Source organism: Salvelinus alpinus, chromosome 6 (assembly GCF_045679555.1).
Source record: "Salvelinus alpinus chromosome 6, SLU_Salpinus.1, whole genome shotgun sequence".
Classification (NCBI taxonomy): Eukaryota; Metazoa; Chordata; class Actinopteri; order Salmoniformes; family Salmonidae; genus Salvelinus; species Salvelinus alpinus.
The window spans coordinates 12,421,361-12,444,521 of NC_092091.1; the positions used below are offsets into that span (position 1 = coordinate 12,421,361).

General features: G+C 42.3%; 1 protein-coding gene across 1 annotated transcript in view; it reads left to right on the forward strand.

The window, feature by feature from the left end:
- The first annotated feature begins 7,162 nt into the window (after window positions 1-7,162).
- LOC139577524 (protein inscuteable homolog) overlaps window positions 7,163-23,161 on the forward strand; it is a 78,355-nt gene continuing 62,356 nt past the window's right edge. The window contains exon 1 of the mRNA XM_071404567.1: window positions 7,163-7,580. The gene's annotated coding sequence lies outside the window, so the exon portion shown is untranslated. The remainder of the gene's footprint in view (window positions 7,581-23,161) is intronic.

Sequence of the window (23,161 nt, forward strand, 5' to 3'; positions counted from 1 at the left end):
TTATTTCCATATTATGGTATCTATTTTTGCATACACCCACCTCATTATTGTGGAAAACTCAATTATAATTTTCCTATAAAAAATACAATTACGACAGTCGTGATGGAAACAGGTAGTTTCGATACAATTTTATAAATATTAACAGATAATTTGACATGGTTGGGTCTTTTTGTGTCGCTAAACTTAATCATGCGAGAAATGGTGGTGGAAACGCCTTTATGAGAAAATATTGAGAGAATAAGCATCATATTTATGTAAACTTGGATTCACTCGATGATATGGTGTGTGGTCCTCCCACTACGACTCGGTAAACCATGCAGTTTATTTGGCTACAGATGAAATACGTTATGATGAACTTCACAGGGTGGGGAAAGTGCACAGTGGTCTTGATGCTCCTTTCCAATAAATATTGCGGGTCTTATTCGGAAAGTATTCAGACCCCTTGACTTTTTCCACATTTTGTTACGTTACAGCATTATTCTAAAATTGATTCAATTGTTTTTTCCCCTAATCAATCTACACACTATATCCCATAATGACAAAGCAAAAACAGATTTTTAGACAGTTTTGCTAATTTATAAAAAATAAAAAATAAACTGTAATATCACATTTACTTAAGTATTCAGACCCTTTACTCAGTACTTTGTTGAAGCACCTTTGGCAGCGATTACAGCTTTGAGTCTTCTTGGGTATGACGCTACAATCTTAGAACACCTGTATTTGTGGATTTTCTCCCATTCTTCTCTGCAGATCCTCTCAAGCTCTGTCAGGTTAGATGGGGAGGATCATTGCAGAGCTATTTTCAGGTCTCTCCAGAGATGTTAGATTGGGTTTAAGTTCTGGCTCTAGCTGGGCCACTCAAGGACATTCAGAGACTTATCCCGAAGCCACTCCTGCGTTGTCTTGGCTGTGTGCTTAGGGTAGTTGTCCTGTTGGAAGGTGAACCTTCGCCCCAGTCTGAGGTCCTTAGCACTCTGGAGCAGGTTTTCATCAAGGATCACTCTGTACTGTGCTCCGTTCATCTTTCCCTCGATCCTGACTAGTCCCCCAGGCCCTGAAAAACATCCCCACTGCATGATGCTGCCACCACCATGCTTTGCCATATGGATGGAGCCAGGCTTCCTCCAGACGTGACGCTTGGCATTCAGGTCAAAGAGTTCAATCTTGGTTTCATCAGACCAGAGAATCTTGTTTCTCATGGTCTGAGAGTCCTTTAGGTGCTTTTTGGCAAACTCTAAGCGGGCTGTCATGTGCCTTTTCCTGAAGAGTGGCTTCCGTCTGGCCACTCTACCATGAAGGCCTGATTGGTGGTGCTGCAGAGATGGTTGTCCTTCTGGAAGGTTCTCCCATCTCCACAGAGGAACTCTGGAGCTTTGCCAGAGTGACCATCGGGTTCTTGGTCACCTCCTGACCAAGTCCCTTCTACCCCGATTGCTCAGTTTGGCCATGCGTCCAGCTCTATGAAGAGTCTTGGTGGTTCCAAACATCTTAAATTTAAAAATGATGGAGACCACTGTGTTCTTGGGGACCTTCAATGCTGCAGAAATTGTTTGGTACCCTTCCCCAGATCTGCGCCTTAACACAATCCTGTCTCGGAGCACTTCGGACAATTCCTTCGACCTCATTGCCTGTTTTTTTCCCCTCGGACATGCACTGTCATTTGTGGGACCTTATATAGACAGGTGTATGCCTTTTCATATCATGTCCAATCAATTTAATTTACCATAAGTGGACTCCAATCAAGTTGTAGAAACAACAAAAAAAGAATCAATGGAAACAGGATGAACCTGAGCTCAATTGAGTCTCATAGCAAAGGGTCTGAACACTTATGTAAATAAGGTATTTCAGTTTATTTTAATTTTTATAAATAAGCAACATTTTCTAAAAACCTGTTACCACTTCGTCATTATGGGGTATTGTGTGTAGAATGATTAAATTGCTTTTTCCCCAATTCAGTTTTAGAATAAGACACCAACGTAACAAAATGTGGAAAAAGGAAAGGGGTCTAAGTACTTTCCAAATGCACTGTAGAAGGGAGAGTTTGAGGGAAGCTGAAGGGTGGGACTAAAAAATATAAAAAATAAACAAGATAACTAATGTAAAATATACTTTGTCCGTAAAATGTATATAGTATGTATAAGCTGGAAGTAGAAACTTAAGTGTTGTTGTCCATTAGTTTACTCCAATTAGGAGAGGGGTGGTAGGGTTAGGGGGAAATAATGAAGGAAAATATATATTTTTAAAGTATATATACAATATATACAATACCGTTCAAAAGAAATGTCCTTGTTTTTGAAAGAAAAGCATATTTTTGGTCCATTCAAATAATATCAAATTGATCAGAAATACAGTGTAGACATTGTTAATGTTGTAAATGACTATTGTAGCTGGAAACGGCAGATTTATTTATGGAATATCTACATAGGCGTACAGAGGCACATTATCAGCAACCGTCACTCCTGTGTTCCAATGGCACGTTGTGTTAGCTAATCCAAGTTTATAATTTTAAAAGGCTAATTGATCATTAGAAAACCCTTTTGCAATTATGTTAGCACAGCTTAAAACTGTTGTCCTTATTAAAGAAGCAATACAACTGGCCTTCTTTAGACTAGTTGAGTATCTGGAGCATCAGCATTTGTGGGTTCAATTTACTGGCTCAAAATGGCCAGAAACAAAGACCTTTCTTCTGAAACTCATCAGTCTGTTCTTGTTCTGAGAAATGAAGGCTATTCCATGCGAGAAATTGCCAAGAAACTGAAGATCTCGTACAACGCTGTGTGCTACTCCCTTCACAGAACAGACTAGCTCTAACCATTTTTACATTTTTACATTTAAGTCATTTAGCAGACGCTCTTATCCAGAGCGACTTACAAGTTGGTGCATTCACCTTATGATGTCCAGTGGAACAACCACTTTACAATAGTGCATCTAACTCTAAGGGGGGGGGGTTAGAAGGATTACTTTATCCTATCCTAGGTATTCCTTAAAGAGGTGGGGTTTCAGGTGTCTCCGGAAGGTGGTGATTGATTCCGCTGACCTGGCGTCGTGGGGGAGTTTGTTCCACCATTGGGGTGCCAGAGCAGCGAACAGTTTTGACTGGGCTGAGCGGGAGCTGTACTTCCTCAGAGGTAGGGAGGCGAGCAGGCCAGAGGTGGATGAACGCAGTGCCCTTGTTTGGGTGTAGGGCCTGATCAGAGCCTGAAGGTACGGAGGTGCCGTTCCCCTCACAGCTCCGTAGGCAAGCACCATGGTCTTGTAGCGGATGCGAGCTTCAACTGGAAGCCAGTGGAGAGAGCGGAGGAGCGGGGTGACGTGAGGAACTTGGGAAGGTTGAACACCAGACGGGCTGCGGCGTTCTGGATGAGTTGTAGGGGTTTAATCGCACAGGCAGGGAGCCCAGCCAACAGCGAGTTGCAGTAATCCAGACGGGAGATGACAAGTGCCTGGATTAGGACCTGCGCCGCTTTCTGTGTGAGGCAGGGTCGTACTCTGCGAATGTTGTAGAGCATGAACCTACAGGAACGGGTCACCGCCTTGATGTTGGTTGAGAACGACAGGGTGTTGTCCAGGATCACGCCAAGGTTCTTAGCGCTCTGGGAGGAGGACACAATGGAGTTGTCAAGCGTGATGGCAAGATCATGGAACGGGCAGTCCTTCCCCGGGAGGAAGAGCAGCTCCGTCTTGCCGAGGTTCAGCTTGAGGTGGTGATCCGTCATCCACACTGATATGTCTGCCAGACATGCAGAGATGCGATTCGCCACCTGATTATCAGAAGGGGGAAAGGAGAAGATTAATTGTGTGTCGTCTGCATAGCAATGATAGGAGAGACCATGTGAGGATATGACAGAGCCAAGTGACTTGGTGTATAGCGAGAATAGGAGAGGGCCTAGAACAGAGCCCTGGGGGACACCAGTGGTGAGAGCACGTGGTGCGGAGACAGATTCTCGCCACGCCACCTGGTAGGAGCGACCTGTCAGGTAGGACGCAATCCAAGCGTGGGCCACGCCAGAGATGCCCAACTCGGAGACGGTGGAGAGGAGGATCTGATGGTTCACAGTATCAAAGGCAGCCGATAGGTCTAGAAGGATGAGAGCAGAGGAGAGAGAGTTAGCTTTAGCAGTGCGGAACCAAAATAGAAAGAGGAGTGGGAGGCCCCGGTGTACAACTGAGCAAGAGGACAAGTACATTAGAGTGTTTAGTTTGAGAAACAGACGCCTCACAAGTCCTCAACTGGCAGCTTCATTAAATAGTACCCGCAAAACACCAGTCTCAATGTCAACAGTGAAGAGGTGACTCCGGGATGCTGGCCTTCTAGGCAGAGTTGCAAAGAAAAAGCCACATCTCTGTCCATTGTCTGTGTTCTTTTGCCCATCTTAATCGTTTCTTTTTATTGGCCAGTCTTAGATTTGCCTTTTTCTTTGCAACTCTAATTCCCCAAATCCAGATATCCAAAGCTGATACAGACATACCCAAGACCACTCAAAGCTGTAATCGATGCCAAAGGTGTTTCTACAAATCAAATCAAATAACATTTTATTGGTCACATACACATGGTTAGCAGATGTTATTTGGGAGTGTAGCGAAATCCTTGTGCTTCTAGTTCCGACAGTGCAGTAATCTAACAATTCCACAACTACCTAATACACACAAATCTAAGTAAAGGAATGGAATAAGAATATATACATATAAATATATGGATGAGCAATGACAGAGCGGCATAGGCAAGATGCAATAGATGGTATAAAATGCAGTATATACATGAGGTGAGTAATGCAAGATATGTAAACATTATTAAAGTGGCATTATTAAAGTGACTAGTGATCCATTTATTAAAGTGGCCAATGATTTCAAGTCTGTATGTAGGCAGCAGCCTCTCTGTGTTAGTGATGGCTGTTTAACAGTCTGATGGCCTTGAGATAGAAGCTGTTTTTCAGTCTCTCAGTCCCAGCTTTGATACAACTGTACTGACCTTGCCTTCTGGATAGTAGTGGGGTGAACAGGCAGTGGCTCGGGTGGTTGTTGTCCTTAATTATCTTTTTGGCCTTTCTGTGACATCGGGTGCTGTAGGTGTCCTGGAGGGCAGGTAGTTTGCCTCCGGTGATGCATTGTGCAGACCGCACCACCCTCTGGAGAGCCTTGCGGTTGTGGGCGGAGCAGTTGCCATACTAGGTGGTGATACAGCCCGACAGGATGCTCTCAATTGTGCATCTGTAAAAGTTTGTGAGGGTTTTAGGTGCCAAGCCGAATTTCTTCAGCCTCCTGAGGTTGAAGAGACACTGTTGTGCCTTCTTCACCACACTATCTATGTGGTTGGACCATTTCAGATCGCTGGTGATGTGTACGCTGAGGAACTTGAAGCTTTTCACCTTCTCCACTGTGGTCCTGTCGATGTAGATAGGGGCGTGCTCTCTCTACTGTTTCCTGAAGTCACCTCCTTCGTTAAAAAGTATTGACTCAGTGGTGTGAATACTTATGTAAATTAGATATTTCTGTATTTCATTTTCAATGAATTTGCTAACATTTCTAAATACCTTCTAAACACTTTTCCCTTTGTCATTGTATTTAGATGGGTGAGAATTGTTTTCAATTTAATCCATTTTGAATTCAGGCTGTAATAACAAAATGTGGAATAAGTCAACGGGTATGAATACTTTCTGAAGGCACTTAGGTTCCAGGCAAAGGTGCTTTGGCAGTGAAAACTACATATGTTTTAGAAGTCTAATGTCACTGAAACGTGTGCGATCGATGCTACAAACAATATGTGCCCTTGGGCCCGTATTCATAATGCATCTACAGAGTAGGAGTACTGATCTAGGATCAGGTCCACCCCCAGTCCATTCATTATAATCTAAAAGGCTAAACTGATCCTAGATCAGAACTCCAACTCTGAGAGGCTTTATTATGAATATGTGCCTTTGTGTTTTTAAGTTCCTCTATGCTTTTTATCAGCACAGAGACTAGACAGAACTGTGGATCTGTACTCCATTCCCCTCCGGCAGTATAGAGGCCTCATCTGTCATTTGGTTCTTTTTACAGCCTTTTCCGCTGTCCTCGTGCTTTCTCAGTCTCTCTGTCTGGGCTGGAAGCAGCTCCGGAGTTGTCGGGACGTGCTGGAATCAGCATGGAAATGACAAAAATATTCCATATTTTGATAACTGAAGTTGAGTGCTGGATTGGGGAGAGTTGTACATCTTTCTCGATAATCGATCCTCTTCGCCAATGAGGAAAAAACAGACCTAATAGTGAACATCTGTATTTCATTGGGTCATTTCAGTTGGAAGATGGTTCATAAGACCTAGCAGCAAACTCCAATTTCCAGATAGAAGGATTTACCCTCGCTCCAGTTCCCAGAAATTTACACCACAGCCCAACTCTTGGTTAAAAAACGATGACATCAGTCAGTTAAACAGCCAGTATAAGTGAGGATTATCTTCACACCTTGCAATGTTAGTCTCTCTTCCACATACAGCGACTACAAACACTTTCCTGTTGGTTATGTCAGGAAATAAGGTCAAATTTAAGAGGAAATTAGCATGTTTGCCGTCAGATTATCTGAAACTCAATACTTATTAATCCTACTCTCATGCATGCCATAAAATAGATACCTTGTGTGTGTTTGTATGTATGTTTGTATGCGTGCGCTCGTGCATACCTTTCAAACATAAAAGACCAATCATTCACTCAAACATATAATAACCATGGCTAGAAGTTTTTTCTGGACCTCGTGACCAGAGCAGGAAAAACTCTGGTCCTCGCAATAACATTAGAGGCAATGCAGACTGACCAAAGCCTCCATCTGTTCCCTCGTAACACGAACCACCAGAACTCCCGTTTATATTTTGATTCCCCCCTTCTTTTTTAAAGCTCCCACTTTTTCTAGCAGGTAGTCATTTCCAAGCTGACATGCAACCAGACACACTGAAAGGCTCATGGTAAAAGTCCAGAAACAACACACTCACAGCCTCCTCTTACCTTCCCAAACCCCCTTTTTCTCCTGTGACTTCTCAGAGGAAGGTAAACACCATTTTGCGGTGGCAGAAATGTGATTTCATTCTGCTGCGATAGCAAGTTCTGCCGTCGAGCTCTTTTCTTCTCCCGCTCCTTCTTTTCCAACATCTGGATCCTAGTTCCTCATTTATTTATGTAGTATGCCTTTTTTTGTGGGACTTTAAAAGTCCTTTACCTTTTTCCCTTGGCGGTTTCTCCACCAATTTGACAATTAGATTTTCGCCATAACTGGTGAACTCGGCAATTACATGCTCGACCACAGAGTCTCTCCAAAATAGAGCGGTGCGGCTCATATGGCACACAGAAATAGAATAGTTTTCATGTCTGTTTGGATGGCCGCCCAGCTAAAACTATGCTCAGCCGCTTGACTGACAGAGGGATGTGGGCTTTTTTCTCCCCAAGAAAAATCTTAGGGTCACGAATCCTGACCAAAGACTGAGGCAGTTGAGCTCCCAGTTCCTCGGTTGGGCTGCGAGGAGAGAGGAGGTTGCAGGGCAGGGACAGAGGCTTGTGCCTCGACAATGAAAACTCCAGGGGACACTTAACATTTAAGATGCTGACCTGAGGCTGGGGTAAGTCTGGCAAACACTCTCTCCTATTTGCTGACTGGGAGATCACATAAGACGGAATGGGGGTCTTGTGAGGTTGTCTGTACTTCTTTAAGAGACTAACTTCAATATAACTTAGTGATGGGATAAACTTGAGAGTTGTCTATTACTGCCTGGTATCTGACTAAGTCTTAGAATCATTCGCCTCATACACACACCACTAAGCTCATCAGTAGAAAGCGGAGCTCATGGCATCTTTGAGACTGTTTCTCACTGTTACTGCTGTTACTGTGTCGGTTGATACAGAGCCTCTGCACTCTAAAACATTGTGGATTAAAAACAACCCAGAGTTGGGTAAATAGTGGACAGAACACATGTTGAGTTATTTTGACCCACTTAGTTGGGTTGTTTTCTTTGAAGACAGGAGGTGTGGCTTATAGTGGGGGTGTGGCTTTCAGGTAGTTATTTTTGGCCAAGTGTAAATTGCATTCCTGTTCATCATGTTAAGTTCGTACACTGCATATTTCATTTTCCTTATATAATTTTGCACAATACATGATCTAACATAAAATTAATAAAACATTATTTAAGTATTATAACAAAGTGGTAACTTTCCCAACATTGGGACATGCATAGGTACTTGATGAACTCATACGGCTCACAAACGTTTCAGTGCTCCACTTCAAGATAACAATACAACAAAACATAAGAACCGGAATGACATTTACTCTCACGGGTGGCCAAAAAGAGCTATCTTAAAGCCACTCCCTTACTAAACCATGCCTCCAGTCTTTTGATCTGATCCAGTGGCTCATAGCTCAATAACCCAGCATCAATAACCCAACAACCCAACTGAGTGACCCAACTGGCTTGGTCAAAATAGACCAATTTATGTTCAATATTTACCCAAATTGGGATGTTTATAACCCCACTTTCTTTTGTGTCTGTGAGACACATTACAATAGCATCTCCCATGGCAATGCTATCATCATCTGCAGGTCCCGGATATTTAAGCCCTAGTTCAAACAGCGCTCTATCGCCGCACTGAACTAAAAAATATGTAACTTTCTATTTGGAAGAGCAGAGACAGAGTGCCAGCCAAAACAATAGAGTGCGCCTCGGAATTTCATGAAAGTTTGTCAGCGTCTGCCGCTCTTTCGGTGAGGTACGGGTGAAGCACACCTCTGTTTCATACAGTGCGCCAGAGCAGTTCTTCCACTGTCGGGAGAAATGGTAATGATTGTTAATATATGTTAATTGCATGCAAATAAAGGTTTCTTCTCTATCACAACGGAATCATGGCATCAGATTCTGTAAGAGGTCCCTGTCATGCCTGTATTCGACCAAAAACCAACGAGGAAGTCTGCTGCAGGTTGTATGAAAACAATCAGTATCTCAATCAAAGCTCTTAACCATGCCAGTCCGTTCTTATTTCTATTCAGTTAGACTCGCCATAAATTCGGCGTCTGAACAGTGCGTAACTGGAGGACTTTGTGCCTGTCTGGGGCACTGTGGAAGCGCTGATACCGATATCACCACGTCCTCTTTCTCGTACGTTTTAATGGAGTGGTGAACTTTTTGATAATTCCAATGAGTCTATACATTTCAATTGACCAAATCACCGACTGGTATCACAGTTGTAAATACGATATAATAACATTGTAACATAGTGTACCTACATTGTAATTACTCTGCGTTTCTCAGCTGTTCATATTAATTAAGCACATGCTCCGCTTACCCAGGCATGGGAAAGCAGCCTCCATTCAATATTCGGGTGCATACAGATGGTCTTTTCCCCCCATTTAGAATGGTCCATTCTAAATCGAAACTGATTTGACATGTTAGTAAAGACAAGAATTGAGAATAGTCTGATGGGTGAAAATATGATCACTTGAGAACAACGGGTGCAGCCTTGAGACAAGGAAAAGAGTGAACTGTTTTTTACTTTCTCAAATCATCAATAACCATAAGTCCCATCATGCAGCCCATATTAGTTTTGATTTCTAAGATATTCTAAGGTTTGTATCAACCTAAAGTGTATCAAACTAAAGTTGGCAAATAACTCTAAATCTAGCATATAGGACCTGTTTCAAATATCTTTTATGCTCAACATAGCCACTTCATATGCACACTCACTCAGTAATGGGAAAAATATCCTCTCTATTTTAGTTCAATTATATTCTTCTCACTATAAAATCATATGATATATACTGAACAAAAATATTAACGCAACATATAAAGTGTTGGTCCCATGTTTCATGAGCTGAAATAAAAGATCACAGAAATGTTCCAAAGTTTATTCCTCTAAAATTGGTTTGCATCCATTCATGAGCATTTCTTCTTTACCAAGATAATACATCCACCTGACAGGTATGGCAAATCAAGAAGCTGATTAAACAGCATGATCATCACACACCTTGTGCTGGTGACAATAAAATGTGCAGTTTTGTCACACAACACAGCTGATGAAACTGATGAGTATTTCTGTCTGTAATAAAGCAGCCTAAAGCAGCCCTCCCAGGCCCACCCATGGCTGCACCCTTGCCCAGGGCCTCATTCATTTATTTAAATTGACTGATTTCCTTATATGAACTGTAACTCAGTAAAATACTTGAAATTGTTTCATGTTGCGTTTATATATTTGCTCAGTATAAAATAATGGCACGGGACTGATAAGCATAGCTTGTCTGCTAAATGAAATAGCCTACAGCTTACAGAATGGCACATAGCCAGATAACATACAGTAGGCCTCATATTCTGTTCTTCTGAAATACATTTTCTTCATATCTTGTTTCTTTAGACCTGCCTATAATGGATGTATTGTGATGGTATATATTAAATGGATTTATTAGACTTTTTAAAATGTAGATGTTTGAAAGGCGCGTATCAGTGGCTTGTAGGCGCCTTGTAAGCTTGGAGGCCTGGAGATGCTAGACATCTTTATGTTAATTAACGGTCAATTACTGTGAGACCGGGCCGGATTAATTCATGTGGTTAATTTTAAGAAGTTATTTGGCCACTTTAGTTGTAATATACCTAATCAAAACATGTAGGCATATGGGCTAGGCAACATAAGGCATGTGCTGTTTCTTACCTTACTGCATACAAGCTTGGCATCATTCACAAGTGAAAATATATAATTCACAAGTGATAGGCTAATGTTGTCACCCATCAGACTATTCTTGATTTAATCTTGTCTTTACATATAGTATACTAAATACTAATCGTGTGAAATTTGTTTTTATTTAGAATAGACCATTATCATGCACCTGTCTTGAAACAGGGGCAGAGGTATAAAATACATGTCATCTAGGCACATAACGAATGGAGGACGGTTTTCCAGTGGTTCATTTTCATACCAGCCAGGTAGTCTATACTCCTGTTGTAAAGCGAAGCAATGTGCTTAATATTAGGAAAGCTAATAAATAAATATAGTAGGGCTAGCCTATTGAAAGCTGATGGGATCCTCCTCTTTTTAATAGAGGCCATAAGAACTCTGTTTTCTCACACAATTGCATAGCCTATAGAAATGTTGAGCAACATGAGCTCATGGGATCTTAATAAGTGTTTGATTAGATTTTCGATTACATTTGCATTGTTGTCAGAGTGATTAGAGGCACAGTAGAGTGCTGAGTACCAGGCAGTGAGCACGTTTGGTAGGCTACTAATAACCATCAGCAGCATCCAAGCTTGGAGAAGCCTAGTTACCATGACTAAACAGTCACATGGAATTTGACTGCGGTCATGACTCGTGACCGCCTAAGACCGGCAGTCGTTTGCATGACAATAACCGTCTGATGAAATTTCATGACTGCCACAGCCCTAGTGACACCACTCATAACTGTACAGGGAATCATGTGCTCTAACAGAGAAACTGCTAACTCATTGCCCCCCACATCACCCATCTTGCCAATTGCTGCCCTCAAGGCTTCATCAAGGCCTACCATGTCTCTCATAGACCAATATGTGCCAGGCCAAACCACTCAGTGGATCATAGACCAATATGTGCCAGACCAGACCATTCAGTGGATTATTGACCAATATGTGCCAGGCCAGACCATTCAGTGGATTATTGACCAATATGTGCCAGGCCAGACCATTCAGTGGATTATTGACCAATATGTGCCAGGCCAGACCATTCAGTGGATTATTGACCAATATGTGCCAGGCCAGACCATTCAGTGGATTATTGACCAATATGTGCCAGGCCAGACCATTCAGTGGATCCGATTCCCTCTTTGTGTCCCACTGAAAATATGCATTGTGTGGGGTTTTATTCAGAGTTAGGCCTGGGCTGCAAACCACTGAGGCCATTGCTGGTTGGAGTCTGTAAATCTGTGTGTTGGGTGTGGGTGGGTGCTGTGTAAGATGACAATGATTATAGTTGACTATTGGCCGGGGTAGGCCGTCATAGTAAATAAGAATTTGTTCTTAACTGACTTGCCTAGTTAAATAAAGGTTAAATACAATTTTAAAAAGTAGGCAACAATGATTGATTGGTCTCTGTGTGTGTCTGTGTGTCTGTGTGTGTGTCTCTGTGTCTGTGTGTGTGAGTGTGTGTGTGTGCGCTTGTGCATGCACATGTTCATGGTCGTATGTTATGTGTATATGACTGGCTGCTTGCCTGAGGCCACATTAGCAGAGGTCCTCACTCTCATTCTTCTCTGGCCTGTTGAACAGCTGGGAAGGGGAGTGGCCTGCCTGACTGACTAACATGAACCACACATGTAGATGTGGCCCCTAGCTCTGGCCCAGTGGTGACTGCTGAGGGGAGGACAGCTCATAATAATGGCTGGAACAGAGCGAACGGAATGGCTCAAACCATGGAAACCACATGTTTGATGTTGTTGATACCTTTCCACATATTCCGCTCCAGCCATTACCATGTGCCCGTCCTCCCCAATTAAGGTGTCACCAAACTCCTGTGCTCTGGCCCCTGACTGTACTCCCATACTGTTTAATTAGCTTCTCTCTACAAGCGTGGTAATTGGTGGATTCCACTTTAAAAACCTCCTCTCTCCTTCACAACCCTCCACCCATAGTCACCACCCATCACCATAAGAGGGCCATGATGGGGTAATGTGTTGTCGTGACCACTGTCTGATCATGGGTATAGATAGCATGGTGGGTGTGGCTCAGTCCATTGACCACTGCTATACCGTGCATTTGAAAAGTATTCAGACCCCTTGACGTTTTCCATGTTATGTTACAGCCTTATTCTAAAATGTATTAAATACATTTTCCTCTCATCAATCTACACACAATACACCATAATGACAAAGCAAATCGATTTAGATTTTTTGTGTGCAAATAAAAAAAATAAAAATGAAATATCACATTTACATAAGTATACATGTGGGACCTTATATATATATATATATATATAAAAAAAAAACTATTTGATCAATTTTAGAATAAAGCTGTAATTTAACAAAATGTGTAAAAAGTCTAGGGGTCTGACAAGGGCTCTGAATGCTCTGTAGTAGGAACCCGTTATGCTTCAGCTGATGCATACAGTATATGTGTTTGATTGTAATGTCTAGCTTGGCTGGAAGCACTGTGCTTGATGTAGCTAAACTAGCAGAGGTTCCTCCAGGAAATAAATGGAGAATGGACCTGTACAGAGACATAACATACAAAAATATCCTTGTAAATAGAACTAAACTAACTAAATATACTGAACCATTTAAGTCTGGCTTCCCAAGACACATATTCTCACATATTTGGCTTAATCACAAGACACTAAGCTTAATCTGTGTCTGGGAAAGCGGCCCATAGAGTTAACCTGTTATGATTAACGACTGTTGTTTTCTTAACCCATCACCATGAATTTGAATGATAACATATTGGTCTACAGTTAGCATTTTGCCATGCGTTGTTCCACCAGTGGCTTACTCCGTTGTTATTGTCTGTCTCTCCTCTTCTGTCTGCATCTGTGCGGCCAAAGCGTGTGTCAAGGCGAGGTCAGTTCGTGTTTCGTTCCCTACCCTCTGGAGTCCCTTGGTTTAATCCATCGCTCACACAGTGTCGGCCTGCTCTCCTCCTCACATTTCCAACCCAAGGTTATACTGTTATTCTCAATGGAAGTCCAGGGCCTGTATTCACAAAGCGTCCGAGTAACAGTGCAGGATGTAGTATCAGTCTTGCCTTTTAGATCATAATAAACAAGACAGGGAGGGACCTGGGAGACCTGATCCTAGATCAGCACTCCTACTTTGAGATGCTTTGTGAATACGTTGTCTGGTTGATGAAGCTAGCACCGCTATGGCTTTTATAGACTATAAAGGAGGTCTCACAGATTTCTCCCTCAACCCGAGCCCAAAGGCAGAATACACTATGAAACTTCAAGGCAAGTCCTCTTTTATTTTCTCAAGTTGTTTTTAAGGAAATGTCCACTGCCAAAAGAGTAAATTCGTGCAATCCCTGATGAATTACAAATGTTTCAGAAGTCAGCTAAAACTGAAGTGGTTGGCATGTTTAAAGACACAGTCATGCTGTCTTTAGTAACTTTAGTCAGGACAATACTTTGCCAGGTTAGCAGGACGTTCCTACGTGAAACTCCAGGCACAAAAACAAAATGTTTTTTTTCTGTTCACTTTCATCAACCTTCTCCGTGGGGCAGAGATGATGGCCAGGCCCATTCCATGACAATTTTAGAAATATTCCAGGCAGACATTAACTTGACACCAAACACCATCAGTAGCTGATGCCGGGCCGACCCCCAGAGAGGACGTTTTTTTTTTATGAAGGTCAACAAGAGAGCTTTGAATTTGGTTAACAAAAAATGTAATGGCTTATTTGCTACCTGTGGCTTATTTGATCGAATATAAGTTTTGTAATGCTTAGGCTGTTATGAGTGTACTGATATAAATTGGACACGTGGCATCCCAGTAACTTTGACAAAAAAAAAATTATATGGGAGTTGTGCCTGTTGTTCACACATTCATCTGCCCTCTCATTGCCTAGAATGGTCGCACCTGATCTTACCTCCTCCCACTTCCTTCCATTTTTGAAGACATTTATTTTGAATTGTTACAGCAGTCACTTGATCAATCAGTAGTATCTGATCAACGTAATGGATAATATGTGCCGACTTCCAGCTGTTGACCTTTTAACCCGGGGAGTTTAATGTACTGCCCTCAATAATGTCTGTTTATGTCACTAATAATAAACAAGTGGGTTAGCATGAGATGAGATAGCCTTACCCTTCTGTCTCTACCTCATTTGCTTCCCTCTTTCACGGTCTACCTCCACTGCCTCTCTCTATACCCCCTTCTCTCTCCCTAAGTTCTAATTGGAAAGCTGGAAGAGGTCTACGGGCTGGAAGGTCTTTAGTGTTAAACTACTGGGAGATGGAGTATGGGAGTTGTGTTAGGGGGTGAACGTAGAAATCCATTGTGTGTGCAGTACAAATGAGGGTAATATCTATCTCCTCCTCCTTACAGTCAGTGTTAATGCAGTGGAGGGTTCCTCAGGGAACCTTGTGAGGGAACTCTTAACTGCACCACAAATTGCACCCTATATCAAGGATCATCAACTAGATTAATCCGCGGGGACCATTTTTTCATAAGCAGTTGGTCAGGGGGCCAGAACATAAAACCTTTCAAGCATACATTTGTATATGATCACATATACAGGTAACTGCCAAAATAATGGAACCACTTGTGTAAATGAGAGATACATAGCATAATGAAAGCAGGTGCTTCCACACAGGTGTGGTTCCTGAGTTAATTAAGCAATTAATCATCACCCTAAGCATGCATCATGCTTAGGGTGATGTATAAAAATGCTATGCAGGCCATTATTTTGGTTACAATGGCTATGCGCCCATAGGATGACAGGGCATGAGTGGTCACTGAATGGTTTGATGAGCATGAAAATAATGTAAACCATATACCATGGCTTCTCAGTCACCAGATCTCAACCCAATTGAACACTTATGGGAGATTCTGGAACGGCACCTGAGACAATGTTTTCCACCATCAACAAAACACCAAATGGTGTTAAATCTCTCCGATACAGTTCTAGACACTTGTAGAATCTGTTCCAAGGTGCATTGAAGCTGTTCTGGCTCGTGGTGCCCCGACGCCCTATTACGACCCTATTTCCGTGTTTCTTTTATTTTGGCACTTACCAGTCTCTCTATTATGCTATTATCTCTATTATACGTTGGAACAGACTTCCAAAAATAAAATCACTTGGAGCTGATATGCTGGTGTTTTTACAGTCTTTTATGTCCCCTCCCATATATTGTACTACTTTAGACCAGGGCTCCCCCCATATAGTGTACTACTTTAGACCAGGGCCCCCCATATAGCGTACTACTTTAGACCAGCCCCCCCATATAGTGTACTACTTTAGACCAGCCCCTCATACAGTGTACTACTTTAGACCAGGGCCCCCCCATATAGTGTACTACTTTAGACCAGCCCCCCATATAGCGTACTACTTTAGACCAGCCCCTCCCCCATATAGTGTACTACTTTAGACCAGCCCCCCCATATAGTGTACTACTTTAGACCAGCCCCCCCATATAGTGTACTACTTTAGACCAGCCCCCCATACAGTGTACTACTTTAGACCAGGGCCCCCCCATATAGTGTACTACTTTAGACCAGGGCCCCCCCAGACAGTGTACTACTTTAGACCAGGGCTCCCCCCATATAGTGTACTACTTTAGACCAGGGCCCCCCCAGACAGTGTACTACTTTAGACCAGGGCTCCCCCCATATAGTGTACTACTTTAGACCAGGGCCCCCCCAGACAGTGTACTACTTTAGACCAGGGCTCCCCCCATATAGTGTACTACTTTAGACCAGGGCTCCCCCCAGACAGTGTACTACTTTAGACCAGGGCTCCCCCCATATAGTGTACTACTTTAGACCAGGGCACCCCCCCATATAGTGTACTACTTTAGACCAGCCCCCCCCCAGACAGTGTACTACTTTAGACCAGGGCTCCCCCCATATAGTGTACTACTTTAGACCAGGGCCCCCCCAGACAGTGTACTACTTTAGACTAGGGCTCCCCCCATATAGTGTACTACTTTAGACCAGGGCCCCCCATATAGTGTACTACTTTAGACCAGGGCCCCCCCATATAGTGTACTACTTTAGACCAGGGCCCCCCCATATAGCGTACTACTTTAGACCAGGGCCCCCCATATAGTGTACTACTTTAGACCAGGGCCCCCCATATAGTGTACTACTTTAGACCAGGGCCCCCCATATAGTGTACTACTTTAGACCAGGACCCCCCATATAGTGTACTACTTTAGACCAGGGCCCCCCATATAGTGTACTACTTTAGACCAGGGCCCCCCATATAGTGTACTACTTTAGACCAGGGCCCCCCATATAGTGTACTACTTTAGACCAGGGCCAATGGGGCTTTATTCAAAAGTAGTGAACTATAAAAGGGAATAGGGCACAGCACTCCTCACTCTCTCTGGTTTTTGTGGCCTCTCACCACTTCCTTAACAAGCTGGTCCATCCTTTAGCGATGGTAGCCTAACCTCCTGAGAATGTGTCTGTTTTACCGTAGGCTTTTGACTGTGTGGTGGAACAACACGAACAAAAACACCTCCAGAATTCTACTTGGGCTCTGAAATGATGTTTTTTTTGGGGGGGGCTGTGCGTAGGGACCCAGGTCTGGGCATGGCCCCCCTCTCCACTTGCACAACCCGCCCTCTCCTCCAGGCCCTCACTTTCTGTGTGGCCCTTTCATGTAGCATTAGTTCCACACCCACTGTGGAACACAGGGCAGTGTCCGCTCAGGGCGTATTAATGGGATTTGAGGGCCGTTATTTACGTCATGGTTGGTGTCAGTGGAGGGAGAAGGCTAGACAGCAGGTTGTAAATTGCATTTGCATTTGACTCCTGTGTTTTGTAGGTCTGTCATTCTCATATGAAAGCAAAGAAGAGAGGCAGCAAACAGGGGCAAAGCCATTGCTAAGGCGTTCCATCTAACTGGGGAGCAGTGTCACGGAAACGCCAGTGACGTCATCGGGAAGAGATTGACGGTAGAAGATTGAACCAAAACACAGATGATCCATTATTTTGATCAGATACTCAAGTGGCCGCGCTAACAATTAAAATAAATGTCTTCAAAAATGGAAAGCAGAAAGAAGGAGGCAAGGTCAGGTGGGACCATTCTAGCCATTGAAAGGGCATAACGGTTTCCACTAGTTACCACAGCCACAAAGCTGTTTTGTAAGAATTCATGAAAACAAAAATGTGCTTTTTGATTTTAATTTAAGGTTAGGTTTAGGCTTAAAGTTAGCAGTGTGGTTAAGGTTAGTATTAGGTTTAAAGTCATATTTTAAGAAGATAAATTGTAGAAATAGGCTGGGTTCATGACTCTGTGGCTGTGGTAACTAATGACGAACTGGAAGAACTCAGATATAAAGTGTTTCTTCTCAAAGTTGCCGGGATGTCACGTGTCCTAATTATATCAGTACACTCGTAACAACCTAATCATTACAAAACTTCCATTCTATCAAATAAGCCCCACGTAGCAAATAAGCCATTCAATGTTTTGTTAACTAAATTCGACACTCTCCTTGACCTCCATACCAACACTCGCTTGGTTAGCGAAATTTAAGGAAAAAAACGCCACCTGCTGGACAAGACAGATTTTGGGCCCAGTTATCCCTCTCGCTTTGCCTGTTCTTCTCTGACCAAAATGGTGTTGTCGGCGATGGCTGAGAATTGACTTCAAAGGACCTTTTGGTCTGATAGTTGTTTCTTGCCAAAGGAGCGGAACACATCAATCTCATAAAACCTTTCCAGCAATAGTAAGCTGTGGTGTATTATTAGTGACAGATGTTTTTAAGGTCAACTGCCCCTTAGAAAACAATTTCTCTGATTTAAACAGCCTACGTCGGTTAGAAACATTAATTCTAGTCTCAAAAGTGACTAAAAAATAGGATAATTTTGGTCATAAAGTCTGTCTCGTCCAAAACAGAGTTTTGTAAGTGAGTTCGTCACAACTTACTGGAGGGTTGGGTATGGATTACAATCATGCACACTTGCCCACTAACATGAGAGAAGCAGATGTACGGATTGCTCTCTATCCAATCATATAGCAGCCAGAACCTCCAGACAGTGAGACAGACCTGCCCGTTGCGCACAAAAAAATGCTAGGTAAATAGTGGACAGAACACAGGTTGGGTTATTTTTTTCATCACATTCCCAGTGGGTCAGAAGTTTACATACACTAAATTAGTATTTGGTAGCATTGCCTTTAAATTGTTTAACTTGGGTCAAACATTTCGGGTAGCCTTCCACAAGCTTCCCACAATAAGTTGGGTGAATTTTGGCCCATTCCTCCTGACAGAGCAGGTGTAACTGAGTCAGGTTTTTACGCCTCCTTGCTCGCACACGCTTTTTCAGTTCTGCCCACAAATTTTCTATAGGATTGAGGTCAGGGCTTTGTGATGGCCACTCCAATACCTTGACTTTGTTGTCCTTAAGCCATTTTGCCACAACTTTGTGAGTATGCTTGGGGTCATTGTCCATTTGGAAGACCCATTTGAAACCAAGCTTTAACTTCCTGACTGATGTCTTGAGATGTTTCTTCAATATATCCACATAATTTTCCATCCTCATGATGCCATCTATTTTGTGAAGTGCACCAGTCCCTCCAGCAGCAAAGCACCCCCACAACATGATGCTGCCACCCCAGTGCTTCACGGTTGGGATGGTGTTCTTCTGCTTGCAAGCCTCCCCCTTTTTCCTCCAAACATAACGATGGTCATTATGGCCAAACAGTTCTATTTTTGTTTCATCAGACCAGAGGACATTTCTCCAAAAAGTACGATCTTTGTCCCCATGTGCAGTTGCAAACCGTAGTCTGGCTTTTTTATGGCGGTTTTGGAGCAGTGGCTTCTTCCATGAATTATAAGTGAAATAATCTGTTTGTAAACAATTGTTGGAAAAATTACTGCAAAAATCTCTGAAGCTGGAGACTCTTACCTCCCTCACTAGCTTCAAGCACCAGCTGTCAGAGCAGCTCACAGATCACTGCACCTGTACATAGCTCATCTGTAAATAGCCCATCCAATCTACCTCATCCCCATACTGTATTTATTTATTTTGCTCTTTTGCACCCCAGTATCTCAACTTGCACATTCATCTTCTGCACATCCTACCATTCCAGTGTTTAATTGCTATATTGTAATTACTTTGCCACCGTGGCCTATTTATTGTATACCTCTCTTATCCTACCTCATTTGCACATGCTGTATATAGATTTTCCTACTGTATTATTGATTGTATGTTTGTTAATCCCATGTGTAACTCTGTGTTGTTGTATGCGTCGAACTGCTTTGCTTTATCTTGGCCAGGTTGCAGTTGCAAATGAGAACTTGTTCTCAACTAGCCTACCTGGTTAAATAAAGGTGGGAAAAAAAGAAAAAAAAACTTGTGTCATGCACAAAGTAGACTTGCCAAAGCTATAGTTTGTTAACCAAAAAATTGTGGACTGGTTGAAAAACAAGTTTTAATGACTCCATCCTAAGTGTATGTAAACTTCCGACTTCAACTGTACATAGGCACGAAAGTAACTCACACTCTTGCCTTTTTAAAGCCTTTTTAAAGTGTCATATTAACATGTGTTGACCATACAACAGGACAAATTAAGCTGAATGACATTTACTCTCACAAGTGGCCAAAAATAATTATATGAAAGCCATGCCCGTACTTAGCCAAACCTCCAGTCTTCTGATCTGACCCGGTGGATCATAGGTCAACTTAAAGAAAACAATGGTTTGTTTGTGTCCCAAATGGCTGGGTCAAAATAACCCAACATGTGTTCAGTCCAATATTTACACAAATTTGGTTGTTTTTAACCCAGCATACTCGACAGTCAATCTCTTTTGTGTTCACACAGCAAAGACCTTGAAGTCGTCAGCCACTCAGCCTTGTTCAAACAGTCCTAACCAGAAGGTTGCAGTACCGTTGTTTGGCAATATATGTCTATCTGTGTTCCTTAGTTTATGGTCTAGATTACAATGTTAGTGAACTAGCTAGCTGCACTATTGTTGCTATTTTGTAGAAAGCCCTTGTTGATACTAGCCGGATGACCACAGCTAGATAACTACCTAGCAAGATGAAGAAACTATTTAATTCACTCTCCATAATCCTATAATGCCAGTCCTGAGCCAAATGTTTAGCGTGCCAAACATTAGCATGTTCGCTAGCTAGCACAACATAACTAGACCTACAGAATGGCACCGGAGTGGACTGCTGCTGTTTTACATGCTCCTAACCAACTGTGGTATTTTGTTTGTTTTTTCACGTTGATTGTAACTTATTTTTGTACTTATTTTGTACATAATGTTGCTGCTACCGTCACTTATGACCGAAAAATAACATCTGGACATCCGAACAGCGATTACTCACCTCGAACTGGACAAAGAAGATTTTTTCTTTAATGAGTCCGACGCGAATGGATATACTGCCTTCTTGGGAACGGGCCCAAATCGCCGACATTTGGGTGAAGAAAAGATGTCGGGCTGCCTTCGGAGAATTCGTAGGCGAGTGAGTAAACCCTCTCTACCATCAGTCCTATTAGCCAACGTGCAATCATTGGATAACAAAATGGATGAGCTCCGATCAAGGATATGTAATTTTTTTTAACCTTTATTTAACTAGGCAACTCAGTTAAGAACAAATTCTTATTTACAATGACGGCCTATCCCGGCCAAACCCGGACGACATTGGGCCAATTGTGCGCCGCCCTATGGGACTCCCAATCACAGCCGGATGTGATACAGCTTGGAACCGAACCAGGGACTGTAGTGCCACCTTTTGCACTGAGATGCAGTGCCTCAGACCACTGCGCCACTCGAGAGCCCTGTCCTACCAACGGGACATTAAAACTTCTTAGAGATAGCCGTCTCGTTAACGGGACAGTTGTAAATCATGCAGCTCCTTGTGTCACGATCGCAGATTTTAGAGGAACAACAGATGTCGGTACATATAATTGTCTTATATCGGTTAAAAGCTTAAAGTCTTGTTAATATAACTGCACTGTCCAATTTACAGTAGCTATTACTGCGAAAAATGACATGCTATTGTTTGAGGAGAGCTCCTAAAAAAACACTTTTTTCATAGGTTTGATAATTGCACCTGTGTACATACATTCTGAAATCTTGCTCTGATTTATCATCCAAAGGGTCCCAGAGATAACATGAAGTGTCGTTATGTTAGATAAAATAATATCCTAAAAAGGTCCATATAGCATGCACGATCGATTTTGTATTTCCACTTGTTCGATTTGCAAAGAAAGGAATCTGTGAAAATCTAACCCTAAACGTTGGTTCAACCACTCAAATCACGTTCGTATGTATTCCTCAGAGATCCTAGAACGTAACCAGACTTCACAATATCATTAGGGGTGTAGTATAACTTCTTGACGCTAGGGGTCAGTTTTTTATTTTTATTTTTTTTTAAAACGTTCCCAAGGTAAACGGACTATTTCTCAGGTCCAGATCGTAGAATATGCATGTAATTTACAGGTTAGGATAGAAAACACTCCAAAGTTTCCAAAACTGTCAAAGATATTGTCTGTGAGTATAACAAAACTGATTTTGTAGGCGAAAACCTGAGGAAATCTAACCCGGAAGTGATTTATTTTTCTTTTTAAATCTGTGTTTCATTGCCCGTCTTTCTTCCATTTAAAGGGGTATCAACCAGATTCCTTTTCCAATGGCTTCCTCAGGCTGTGACCAGTCTTTAGACATAGTTTCAGGCTTTTATTTTGAAAAATGAGCTTCTTCAAAACTAGTCAGGTGTCCTTTGATTAGTTCCTGCGCGCGAGAGGCGTAGCTCTCCATTTTCTTTCTCTCTTTTATTGAATAGGTTACGGTCCGGTTGAAATATTATCGATTATGTATGTTAAAAACAACCTGAGGATTGATTATAAAAAACATTTGACATGTTTCTACGAACTTTACGGATACTTTTTGGAATTTTCGTCGAACGGAACGAGGCTGTGGTTTTCTGAACATAACGCGCAGCCCAAATGTCGTTTTTTTGTTATAAAAGTAATATTTATCGAACAAAAACAACATTTATTGTGTAACTGCGAGTCTCGTGAGTGCAAACATCCGAAGATTATCAAAGGTAAGCGATTAATTTTATTGCTTTTCTGACTTTCGTGACCATGCTAATTTGGGGCTAGCTGTTCTAGCATTGATTGATACACTCACAAAAGCTTGGATTGCTTTCGCTGTAAAGCATATTTTCAAAATCTGACACGACAGGTGGATTAACAACAAGCTAAGCTGTGTTTTGGTATATTTCACTTGTGATTGCATGATTATAAATATTTGTTGTAATATTTGGCGCCCTGCAATTCAGCGGTTGTTTAGGAAAAGGATCCCGCTAAAGGGATCCGTAGCGCCAAGAAGATATCCTATAGGACACCAAATTTGATCAGAGAGTGACCCCTTCATGGCACGTCGATGACGTGGCCGGTCTTCATTTGATCGACTTTATCTTTGTCAAATAAGCACCAATCGGGGTCAAACAAAGCTAGCTAGATAGCCAATTAATTGGGCTTTACGGCAGTGTCGGGACCCTGTATCTGTCGCAAAATGT